This window comes from Bos indicus x Bos taurus, chromosome 11 (genome assembly GCF_003369695.1).
Source record: "Bos indicus x Bos taurus breed Angus x Brahman F1 hybrid chromosome 11, Bos_hybrid_MaternalHap_v2.0, whole genome shotgun sequence".
NCBI classification, from domain to species: domain Eukaryota; kingdom Metazoa; phylum Chordata; class Mammalia; order Artiodactyla; family Bovidae; genus Bos; species Bos indicus x Bos taurus.
This window is the reverse complement of record NC_040086.1, coordinates 86,999,862-87,012,763: the sequence shown is the minus strand read 5'-3', so window position 1 is coordinate 87,012,763 and position 12,902 is coordinate 86,999,862.

Here is a 12,902-nt window from a genome sequence, read left to right as displayed (position 1 = left end):
AGAGTCTTCTCCAACACCACAGTTCAAAAGCATCATATGAAATGGTAAAATGTTAGAAATGGAGTGTTATTCCTGTCTGGCCAAGTCTTAAGGCTTGGCCTTAAGATACTCATACTGTGGTTTAAATTTAGGTTCACTGCGACATGCCTCCGTAAAATCTCAGCAGCTTTTCCCAACAGTTATTATCCATAGTAACAAGTTTTGTGCATTTTTGGCATAACTAAATCTGGTGTGATCATCTGAGGTGGAAAATGCCTTCATTAAACATACACACTGATAACATACCTAATCAAAAAGTAAAGCAGAGGTACACCTCTGCCAATTGTACATAATTTTTAAAAGATGAATACCATATAAAATGAGTTGGGTACAGTTCTTTGTACAGTAAGAATATATTTTCTGAGCATCCAGATAGTCTTTTCCAGCTTATAACTTTAACAGATCCTAGATAGCATTGTCTCCTACCCCAGCTCCTGTACTGTGCCTAGATCACAGTACTTAACAGTTTAATAAATGCCATTTTAAAATAGTAAAATTCCTGATTGATTTTCTTATTCATATCCAGAAGTCCTAGATTTTCAGATAGTCAAACTTTCCAGTAATTTTTCCCATTCACAAATCAGGACCCAAATTATACTTTCCAGTTTGAGGTTTATCTTAAATTTATAAATTGTCCATATAGTTAAGATACAAGAGCACCACATGGGGGAGATAAAGAGCCAGAAGAACAGCTTAAGAGGGATGCACTGGATAGAACCAGAAGTCTGAGCCAGCTATCTTCAAACTTTTATACTCATCCCCAAAAGAATTTTTTTAAAACATATGTACATTTTTAAATCATCAGATCAGATCAGTTGCTCAGTCGTGTCCGACTCTTTGCAACCCCATGAATCGCAGCACGCCAGGCCTCCCTGTCCATCACCAACTCCCAGAGTTCACCCAGACTCATATCCATCAAGTCAGTGATGCCATCCAGCCATCTCATCCTCTGTTGTCCCCTTCTCCTCCTGCCCCCAATCCCTCCCAGCATCAGAGTCTTTTCCAATGAGTCAACTCTTTGCATGAGGTGGCCAAAGTACTGGAGTTTCAGCTTCAGCATCATTCCTTCCAAAGAAATCCCAGGGCTGATCTCCTTCAGAATGGACTGGTTGGATCTCCTTGCAGTCCAAGGGACTCTCAAGAGTCTTCTCTAACACCACAGCTCAAAAGCATCAATTCTTCGGTGCTCAGCCTTCTTCACAGTCCAACTCTCACATCCATACATGACCATAGGAAAAACCATAGCCTTGACTAGACGAACCTTTGTTGGCAAAGTAATGTCTCTGCTTTTGAATATGCTACCTAGGTTGGTCATAACTTTCCTTCCAAGGAGTAAGCGTCTTTTAATTTCATGGCTGCAGTCACCATCTGTAGTGATTTTGGAGCCCAGAAAAATAAAGTCTGACAGTTTCCACTGTTTCCCCATCTATTTCCCATGAAGTGGTGGGACCAGATGCCATGATCTTCGTTTTCTGAATGTTGAGCTTTAAGCCAACTTTTTCACTCTCCACTTTCACTTTCATCAAGAGGCTTTTTAGTTCCTCTTTACTTTCTGCCATAAGGGTGGTGTCATCTGCATATCTGAGGTGATTGATATTTCTCCCGGCAATCTTGATTCCAGCTTGTGTTTCTTCCAGTTCAGCGTTTCTCATGATGTACTCTGCATAGAAGTCAAATAAGCGGGGTGACAATATACAGCCTTGACGAACTCCTTTTCCTATTTGGAACCAGTCTGTTGTTCCATGTCCAGTTCTAACTGTTGCTTCCTGACCTGCATACAGATTTCTCAAGAGGCAGATCAGGTGTTCTGGTATTCCCATCTCTTTCAGAATTTTCCACAGTTTATTGTGATCCATAGTCAAAGGCTTTGGCATAGTCAATAAAGCAGAAATCTTAAGCAATGGCAAAGGATGAAATTTCCAGCATAGTGTAGATACTAGCATTTAAAATTAAAGCTGTTAGGTTTAAATGTACCCAATGGAATATAAATACCTGACAGATTTGAAAGTCACTATCATGGCCGAGAGGAGCTACTCCACATTCAAGGTCAGGAGGGGCGGTGGTGAGGAGATACCCTTCGTCCAAGGTAAGGAGCAGCGGCTGCGCTTTGCTGGAGCAGCCGTGAAGAGATACCCCACATCCAAGGTAAGAAACCCAAGTAAGACAGTAGGTGTTGCAAGAGGGCATCAGAGGGCAGACACACTGAAACCATAATCACAGAAAACTTGTCAATCTAATCACACTAGGACCACAGCCTTGTCTAACTCAATGAAACTAAGCCATGCTGTGTGGGGCCACCCAAGACGGGCGGGTCATGGTGGAGAGGTCTGATAGAATGTGGTCCACTGGAGAAGGGAATGGCAAACCACTTCAGTATTCTTGCCTTGAGAACCCCATGAACAGTATGAAAAGGCAAAATGATAGGATACTGAAAGAGGAACTGCCCAGGTCGGTAGGTGCCCAATATGCTACAGGAGATCAGTGGAGAAATAACTCCAGAAAGAATGAAAGGATGGAGCCAAAGCAAAAACAATATCCAGTTGTGGATGTGACTGGTGACAGAAGCAAGGTCTGATGCTGTAAACAGCAATATTGCATAGGAACCTGGAATGTTAGGTCCATGAATCAAGGCAAATTGGAAGTGGTCAAACAGGAGATGGCAAGAGTGAACATCCACATTCTAGGAATCAGCAAACTAAAATGGACTGGAATGGGTGAATTTAACTCAGATGACCATTATCTCTACTGCAGGCAGGAATCCTTTAAAAGAAATGGAGTAGCCATCATGGTCAACAAAAGAATCCGAAATGCAGTACTTGGATGCAATCTCGAAAACGACAGAATGATCTCTGTTCGTCTCCAAGGCAAACCATTCAATATCACAGTAATCCAAGTCTATGCCCCAACCAGTAACGCTGAAGAAGCTGAACTTGAACGGTTCTACAAAGACCTACAAGACCTTTTAGAACTAACACCCAAAAAAGATGTCCTTTTCATTATAGAGAACTGGAATGCAAAAGTAGGAAGTCAAGAAACACCTGGAGTAACAGGCAAATTTGGCCTCGGAATATGGAATGAAGCAAGGCAAAGGCTAATAGAGTTTTGCCAAGAGAACACACTGGTCATAGCAAACACCCTCTTCCAACGACACAAGAGAAGACTCTACACATGTATATCACCAGATGGTCAACACCGAAATCAGATTGATTATATTCTTTGCAGCCAAAGATGAAGAAGCTCTATACAGTCAGCAAAAACAAGACCGGGAGCTGACTGTGGCTCAGATCATGAACTCCTAATTGCCAAATTCAGACTTAAATCGAAGAAAGTAGGGAAAACCACTAGACCATTTAGGTATGATCTAAATCAAATCCCTTATGATTATACAGTGGAAGTGAGAAATAGAATTTAAGGGCCTACATCTGATAGAGTGCCTGATGAACTATGGACGGAGGTTCATGACATTGTACAGGAGACAGGGATCAAGACCATCCCCATGGAAAAGAAATGCAAAAAAGCAAAATGGTTGTCTGGGGAGGCCTTACAAATAGCTGTGAAAAGAGAATCGAAAAGCAATAGAGAAAAGGAAAGATATAAGCATCTGAACGCAGAGTTCCAAAGAATAGCAAGAAGAGAGAAGAAAGACTTTCTCAGCGATCAATGCAAAGATATAGAGGAAAACAACAGAATGGGAAAGACTAGAGATCTCTTCAAGAAAATTAGAGATACCAAGGGAACATTTCATGCAAAGCTGGGCTCAGTAAAGGGCAGAAATGGTATGGACCTAACAGAAGCAGAAGATATTAAGAAGAGGTGGCAAGAATACACAGAAGAACTGTACAAAAAAGATCTTCACATCCAAGATAATCACGATGGTGTGATCACTCACCTAGAGCCAGATATCCTGGAATGTGAAGTCAAGTGGGCCTTAGAAAGCATCACTACAAAGAAAGCTAGTGGAGGTGATGGAATTCCAGTTGAGCTATTTCAAATCCTGAAAGATGATGCCGTGAAAGCGCTGCACTCAATATGCCAGCAAATTTGGAAGACTCAGCAGTGGCCACAGGACTGGAAAAGGTCCATTTTCATTCCAATCCCAAAGAAAGGCAATGCCAAAGAATGCTCAAACTACTGCACAATTGCACTCATCTCACACGCTAGTAAAGTCATGCTCAAAATTCTCCAAGCCAGGCTTCAGCAATATGTGACCCTTGAACTTCCTGATGTTCAAGCTGGTTTTAGAAAAGGCAGAGGAACCAGAGAACAAATTGTCAACATCCAGTGGATCATCAAAAAAGCAAGAGTGTTCCAGAAAAACATCTATTTCTGCTTTATTGACTATGCCAAAGCCTTTGACTATGGATCACAATAAACTGTGGAAAATTCTGAAAGAGATGGGAATACCAGACCACCTGATCTGCCTCTTGAGAAACCTATATGCAGGTCAGGAAGCAACAGTCAGAACTGGACATGGAACAACAGACTAGTTCCAAATAGGAAAAGGAGTACGTCAAGGCTGTATATTGTCACCCTGCTTATTTAACTTCTATGCAGAGTACATCATGAGAAACGCTGGGCTGCAAGAAGCACAAACTGGAATCAAGATTGCCGGGAGAAGTATCAATAACCTCAGATATGCAGATGTCACCACCCTTATGGCAGAGAGTGAAGAGGAACTAAAAAGCCTCTTGATGAAAGTGAAAGACAAGAGTAAAAAAGTTGGCTTAAAGCTCAACATTCAGAAAACTAAGATCATGGTATCTGGTCCCATCACTTCATGGCAAATAGATGGGGAAACAGTGGAAACAGTGTCAGACTTTATTTTGGGGGGCTCCAAAATCACTGCAGATGGTGATTGCAGTCATGAAATTAAAAGATGCTTACTCCTTGGAAGGAGCGTTATGACCAACCTAGATAGCATATTCAAAAGCAGAGACATCACTTTGCTAACAAAGGTCCATCTAGTTAAGGCTATGGTTTTTCCAGTAGTCATGTATGGATGTGAGAGTTGGACTGTGAAGAAGGCTGAGTACCGAAGAATTGATGCTTTTGAACTGTGGTGTTAGAGAAGACTCTTGAGAGTCCCTTGGACTGCAAGGAGATCCAACCAGTCCATTTTAAAGATCAGTCCTGGGTGTTCTCTGGAAGGAATGATGCTAAAGCTGAAACTCCAGTACTTTGACCACCTCATGCGAAGAGTTGACTCACTGGAAACGACTCTGATGCTGGGAGGGATTGGGGGCAGGAAGAGAAGGGGACGACAGAGGATGAGATGGCCGGATGGCATCACCGATTCGATTGATGTGAGTTTGAGTGAACTCCAGGAGTTGGTGATGGACAGGGAGGCCTGGTGTGCTGCAATTCATGGGGTCGCAAAGAGTCGGATACGACTGAGCGACTGAACTCTATTGAACTGATCATAGCCAGCCTCCCAGATGGCCATTAGTGGTCTCTGCTCCCTAATACTCAAACCCTTATATAGAATCACACCCCTTCCACACTAGACCAGGGTTGGTCTGTGTGACCTATAGCACATAGAAGTGATGGTATTACACTCCAACGATTAGACTGTAAGAAACTGTGTCTTCCATCTCAGGTGTTCTCTTGCTTGCTTGCTCCCTCTACGATAGTAGAGGTGAAGGCAGCTTTTGTGACATGAGAACATTCAAGAAGTCTATGGAGTGATTCATAGGAATACAGGTCAACAGCCCACAGCCACCAAGTAACTGAGACCACCAAAGACTATCTGCCTCAACTTGGAAGTGAATACTCCAGCCCTAGGCTACCTTTCAGACAATGGCATTCCCCCAACCCATCAGGTTGACTGCAACCTCATGAGAGAGGGAGCCAGCAACGCCCATCCAACCATTCCCTGATTTTTGTCCACCAGAAAATGGGAAATAATAAATACTAGTTATTTTAAGTTTCTAAATTGGGGGTAACTTGTTACACAGCCACTATTGCCCATTTGAAAAATAACATGAGCAAGATGACTGGATCCAGATGCCTCTCCTTAACACCATAAGGGGTTCTTTTAATTTAGGATTTAATAAAGATATGTAAACGACTTGGGATTTGCTGATCCCATGCTATAGAATGAAATATTTACCTTTTACTTGCTGCAAGTGAACTTAAATTTCCAATTACTAAACACCTGTCACCACATGACTCTGGAGTTAACTACTAGATTCACACAAGCATTGGTACTGCTTTCATCTAAACGATCAGATATAGCTCTCTAGTTTTGGCTGAGCTTGGGGGCATTTTCTTGTCATCCTTGCTGTGTTTCTCTTATCGGCCACAATTTGTCCTATACCAATCCCATCAGTCCTTATAGATATATAACATCTTTAACACTCTAACGTGAATTATTCCTACATCCGTATGCTTTTTTTTTGGCCTGAATAAATCTGTGTGAAGTTAGCACCTGAAAAAGTATGAGTAAATCCACAAGTCTCCCTCAGAAAACAGACCCCTCTTATTGGAATATGACTATATACAAAGTCGTGTACCAAGAACACGTATACCAAAATCGTGTTCCAAGATTTTAGTTCAGAAATTTTAATGTATTTCAGATCCTTTTAGAAGGAAAGGGGGCTTCCTGGTAGCTAAGATGGCAGAGAATCTGCCTGCAATGCAGGAGACAGATTTGACCCCTGGGTTGGAAACATCCCCTGGAGAAGGGAATGGCTACCCACTCCAGTATTCTTGCCTGGAGAATTCCATGGACAGAGGAGTCCAGAAAAAAAGTGAAAAAATATATCATGCATGGAGCAAAGCACAGTATTTGAGTATCTATACTGATAAACAGATGATTCTTTGGGAATCTTTAATAAGAAAAAAAAATAATAACCAGCCATCTTGAAACTGAAGTATTTCCCCTCAAGTCTGAGAAGAGAAGGAAACTAGTCATTTTATTGAAAAAGACACATGCATCCCATTATTCATTGCAGTACCATTTACATTAACTAGAACATGGAAGCAACCTAGATGTCCATCAACAGATGAATGGATAAAGAAGTTGTGGTACCTATACACAATGGAATATTACTCAGCCATAAAAAGGAACACCTTTGAGTCAGTTCTAATGAGATGGATGAACCTAGAACCTATTATACAGTGAAGTCAGTCAGAAAGAGACAGATAAATATTGTATTCTAACACATATATACAGACTCTAGAAAAATGGTACTGAAGAATTTACTTACAGGGCAGCAATGGAGAAACAGACATAGAGAATAGAATTGTGGCCATGGGGAGAGGGGAGGAGAGGGTGCAATATATGGAAAGAGTAACATGGAAACTTACATTACCATATGTAAAACATATTGCCAAATTTGCTGTATGGCTAAGAAACTCAAACGGGCTCTGTATCAACCCAGAGGGGTAGGATGGGGAAGGAGATGGGAGAGAAGTTCTAAACAGAGGGGATATATGTATATCTATGGCTGATTCGTGTTGAGGTTTGACAGAAAACAACAAAATTCTGTAAAGCAATTATCCTTCAATAAAAAATTTTTTCAAAAAGATAAAACTTGTAATCTACACTGCGTCTTAGGAGATGAACAGGAGGTGGGAGGGAGGATTTTCTCTACATATACTTTGTAGCTTTGTAATACGTACCATGCTAATGTACTACTATGCAAAACTTAAATCAATTTTTGAGGTAGTTTTACTACTATATTACTTAACAAGATGCAGTCATTGAGAATGATGTTTCTGAATAATGTCCCATGACTTGGAAAATTGGCACATATTAGATGAGAAAAAGCATAAAATTGAACTATGAACTACTTATACTTACCTCTTATTCTTCCTTATGATTATATGCTACCTATATTCTCTAAATTGCAATGAAATCAGTTAGCATTTATTAAAAAGAATAAAAAGGTTCATTTCTAAAATTTCAGTAACAATTTCTTTCTCTCCCTCTGTCTGTCTCCCTCATACACACACACACTTTTTTATGTATCTTTTTTACAGTCATCCTTGTCTTTTACCACAGAATGATTTGCAGTAGCTAATCTGGCTGCTGTGAGCAAAGCATATCTCTTACAAACTGTATACCATACAACATATGGAGCTGTATTCTTTTCCTTCTTAAATCTCTCTTCTCTTTAGATCTCAGAGAAATTGAGCCAAGTGAATAACTGAACATAGAGAACACATTGGATAGAGAGAAAAAAATGTCAACTTGTGCTGGTTTGAAATCACCTCGGGTCTGAAGTGGCCAAAAGTCATGACCCTCAGGTTGACAGGCCCCAGAGGGAAGGCAAGCACCAATTACCCTCCAGTTCCGCAGTGACCGGAGGCCTTAATTGAAAACATGTTCTATTTAATCCTTTTTAGAAAAACAGAACTCAGCCGCTGAATGTTTAAAATATGCTAATTCTACTAGCATTTTAGGAAAACACCTCCAAAGTGGATGAAATCAGTATCTCAAAGAGATACCTGCACCCCCACATTCACTGCATGGTTCATAGTAGCCAAGATTTGGAAACAACCTGTGTCCACTGGCAGACAAGTGGGTAAGGAATATATGGTATATACATACAATGAGAGATTGAATATTCAGACATAACAAGGAAGGAAATCTTGCCATTTGCAACAACATGGGAGGAACCTGAAGGACATTATGCTATATGAAATGTCAGGACACAAAAAGATAAACACAGTATGATCTCATTTATATGTAAAACCATATAAAAGGTTAACTCAAGCAGAGAGTAGAAAAGTGGTTGCCAGAATCTGGGGATGGAAGCGGTGGGGATGGGAGATCTGGTCAAAGCTACAAGTTTTCAGTTATAAATGTGGGGATCTAAGGTACACTATGCTGACCATGGTTAAGAACACTGTTTTATACTTGAACTTTGCTCAGAGAGGAGATCTGAAGTGTTTTCACCACACAAAAACAGTAACTATAGATACGGTAACTAGCTTGATTGTGATAATCATCTCACAGTGAAAAGGTATATAAAATTAACACATTGTATACTTTAAATATATACAATTAAATATATATGTGTTGTGTGTGTATATACAATTTTTTATCAATTATACCTCAATAAGGCTGGAAAAAAAAATACCAGAGACCCGCCTCATACCTTTGCCCTCAATAGACTTACATTCTAAAAAATGAAAGGTACAGAGAAACACAAAAACACATACAATGTGATACTGGTCTTTAAAAACAAAGCTGTTATGCATTTTTTTCCTGTTAATTTTTTTAAATAAAATTTTCATTTGGGAATAATTTCAGATGTACAGGAAAGCTGCAAGATAGTTCAGAGTTCCCATATTCTCTTCACTCAGCTTCCTCTAATGTTAGTATCTTACATAATCTAGGTCTGTTTTATCAAAACTAGAAAACATCAGATTTCACAATTTTTAGAAGTGTGTGCCTTTTTAAGTCTTTTAAAAATTATGATGAAATAGACGTGACATAAAATGTATCATTAGTGGCATTCAGGACATCCACTATCTAGTTCTAGAACACTGAAATCACCTTCACAGAAAATCCCCAGACCCACTAAGCAGTCATTCTTCACTACTCCCTTCTTCCAGCCCTTGATAACCACTAATAGGACTGCACAGTTTCTGTTCCAGGATTCATCCCAGGATACCATATTGTATTTATAGTCACACTGACTTTTTATTCTTTAGGTCGTACAAAGCTGTTTCTAAAGAAGCACCATTAACATGCTTAGCTGGTGTTAATGGAAACTGCCCAGCTCAGTCCCTCCCTCTCTCTCCTCTGTCCGTCTAACAGCCTCTGACGTGACTTTCTTGCCTCTGGTCTCAGATTACACTTGGATGCAATGTCTACTTCTTGCCTCTTTCACAGTCTCTCCTGTTTTGTCCCACACTGCTGTCCACCAATGGTATCCTGCCTTTCTCCACAAAAGCACACGTTCCTGAGGCAAGGACCCTGTTACCTTCAACAGCAAATAACACAGTCCTGCACAGAAGGCTATTCCCGTTAATCAGACAAATTAGACAATTTAATGCTTGTAATGGGTGGAATTGTGTCCCATAAAAAAGATATGTCTGGAACTTTTTGGGATAAGTTCAATCCCTGGTGGGGGAACTAAGATGCCATATGCAATGAAACATAGTCAAAACATGAAAAATTAAAAAAAAAAAAAAATACTCCAGCTTAGTGACAAAGATGTGAATTTTAAACAAACAAGGTGATGTAGTTGTCATCTAGCTTGGTGATGTTTGGAAGCCTTTTTTGGCTATTACTGTTTTTAGCTGTAGCACTCTACTCCAAAAGAAATCTTTCACAGAAACTTAATGTATAAAATAGATCAAAGCAGAGCATTTAGGATTGAAGTACTCCTGAAACATCTTCCTAGAATTCCCAGGCCACTGATGTTCGCCAAGTCCCAGAGCAAGTTAACTGCAGGAATGACAATCCAGGGCTCTGATCTCCAGTCCACAACTTTGTTATCTAAACCATGGTAACTTTTTTTTTGGTTACACAGTGGCAGCTTATAGGATTTTAGTTCCCCAACCAGGAAGGGCACGTCTGCCCCCTGCACTGGGAGTGCAATATCCTAACCACCGGACCTCCAGGGAAATTCCTGTTTCTTTTTCCTAATTTTTTTTTTTTTTTGGGGGGGGGGGCGCGGTAAGTATAGTTGATTTAACTTCCCTGGTGGCTCAGATGGTAAAGCATCTGCCTACAATGCAGGAGATCTGGGTTCAATCCCTGGGTCAGGAAGATCTCCTAGAGAAGGAAATGGCTACCCACTCCAGTATTCTTGTTTGGAAAATCCCATGGATGGAGGAGCCTGGTAGGCTACAGTCCATGGGGTCACAAAGAGTCGGACACGACTGAGCAATTTCCATTTTCACTTTTCTTAGTTGATTTACAATGTTGTGCCAGTCTTAAACCGTGGGAACTCCTTAGGCAACTGAAAATGGGCCCCAGCTGAGACAGTCCAGTTTCCGATTTCCATCTGACCCAAGAACGTAATCCAACAGTTGGTAGTAACAGGATCATGCACCCAGCAGAATACAGGAAAAAACAACTGGAAGACTCGTATTCCACCTGCTGTCATCTCCAATACCTCCATAACAGGCACTTAAGTTGAGCACTTAATGCAAAATTCAAACAAACGAGACATCTATTTTGAGAGACTGAGAGGGTACGATGCTCTCTTTACAGTTCGTAAGAAGAGAAAGACAGGGAGGGCAGCCTAATCTTTTATTCTGGTTTAACCTGTAAAGAACTAAGGAGAAAGAGACTCAGTTCAGTTCAGTCACTCAGTCGTGTCTGACCCTTTGTGACCCCATGGACTGCAGCATGACAGGCCTCCCTGTCCACCAACTCCTGGAGCTTGCTCAAATTCATGTCCATCAAGTCGGTGATACCATCCAACCATCTCATTCTCTGACGCCCCCTTCTCCTGCCTTCAATCTTTCCCAGCATCAGGGTCTTTTCAAATGAGTCAGTTCTTCACATCAGGTGGCCAAAGTACTGGAGTTTCAGCCTCAGCATCAGTCCTTCCAATGAACATCCAGGACTGATCTTTAGGACTGACTGGCTGGATCTCCTTGCAGTCCAAGGGACTCTCAAGAGTCTTTTCCAACATCACAGTTCAAAAATATCAATTCTTTGGCACTCAGCTTTCTTATAGTCCAACTCTCACATCCATACATGACTACTGGAAAAACCATAGCCTTGACTAGACGCACCTTTGTTGGCAAAGTAATGTCTCGGCTTTTTAATATGCTGTCTAGATTAGTCATAGCTTTTCTTCCAAGGAGCAAGCGTCTTTTAATTTCATGGCTGCAATCACCATCTGCAGTGATTTTGAAGCCTAAAAAAATAAAGTCTGTCACTATTTCCATTGTTTCCCCATCTATCTGCCATGAAGTGATGGGACTGGATGCCATGATCTTAGTTTTCTGAATGTTGAGCTTTAAGCCAACTTTTTCACTCTCCTTTTTCACTTTCATCAAGAGGCTCTTTAATAATTCTTCACTTTCTGCCATAAGGGTGATGTCGTCTGCGTATATGAGGTTACTGGTATTTCCTCTAGCAATCTTGATTCCAGCTTGTGCTTCATCCATCCTGGCATTTTGCATGATGTACTCTGCATATAAGCTAAATAAGCAGGGTGACAATATACAGCCTTGACGTTCTCCTTTCCCTTAGCACACTCATTTCTGCTAAAAAATACTACCTCCCCAAAGTCATAAGGAATCCTCTGCACTTTAAACTGAATAAGTTAGCAATGAGTTTTCTCTAGCTATAGCTGAGTAAAACAAGGTTTTGAAGAACAATAGGAATTTGCTAGGCAGAAAGGGAAGGGAAGGATGTTCTAGACACGGAGAACAAGACTTACAAAGATACACAACCATGGTCCTTGATGTGCTGTGTCATGAAGCACACAGCACAATCACAGGTTTCTTGCCAGGAAAGTTGAACGTGACTCTCATAAAGCCTCTTGAGCTAACTTCCACTTACAGGAGATGTGGATGAGGGCAGAGAAACACCAGCTACATAAAACTACAAGCAGCAAAGGGAGACATGGATAGAATAGAGGGACCCGCTACATAAAAGCACAGGAAGCAAGAGACAAGTCCAAAATGGGGACATCTAACAGAACCTGACTTCAGCACAAGATGACGCTCCCACCCCTCAAAAAAGAGGAGCGTGCTCCGCATTAAGAAACATAAGACCCCCTGCAAACAAGCACAATGTGTAGACCCTTTTTGAACCTAGACGGCAACAAATCACTACAAGTATTTTTTCAGACAATTGGGGAAATATGAACTGAATAATAAATGATGTGAAACAATGAATGTAGTTTTGTTAGGTGTGATCACTGTTATTATGAAAGGAAATACTA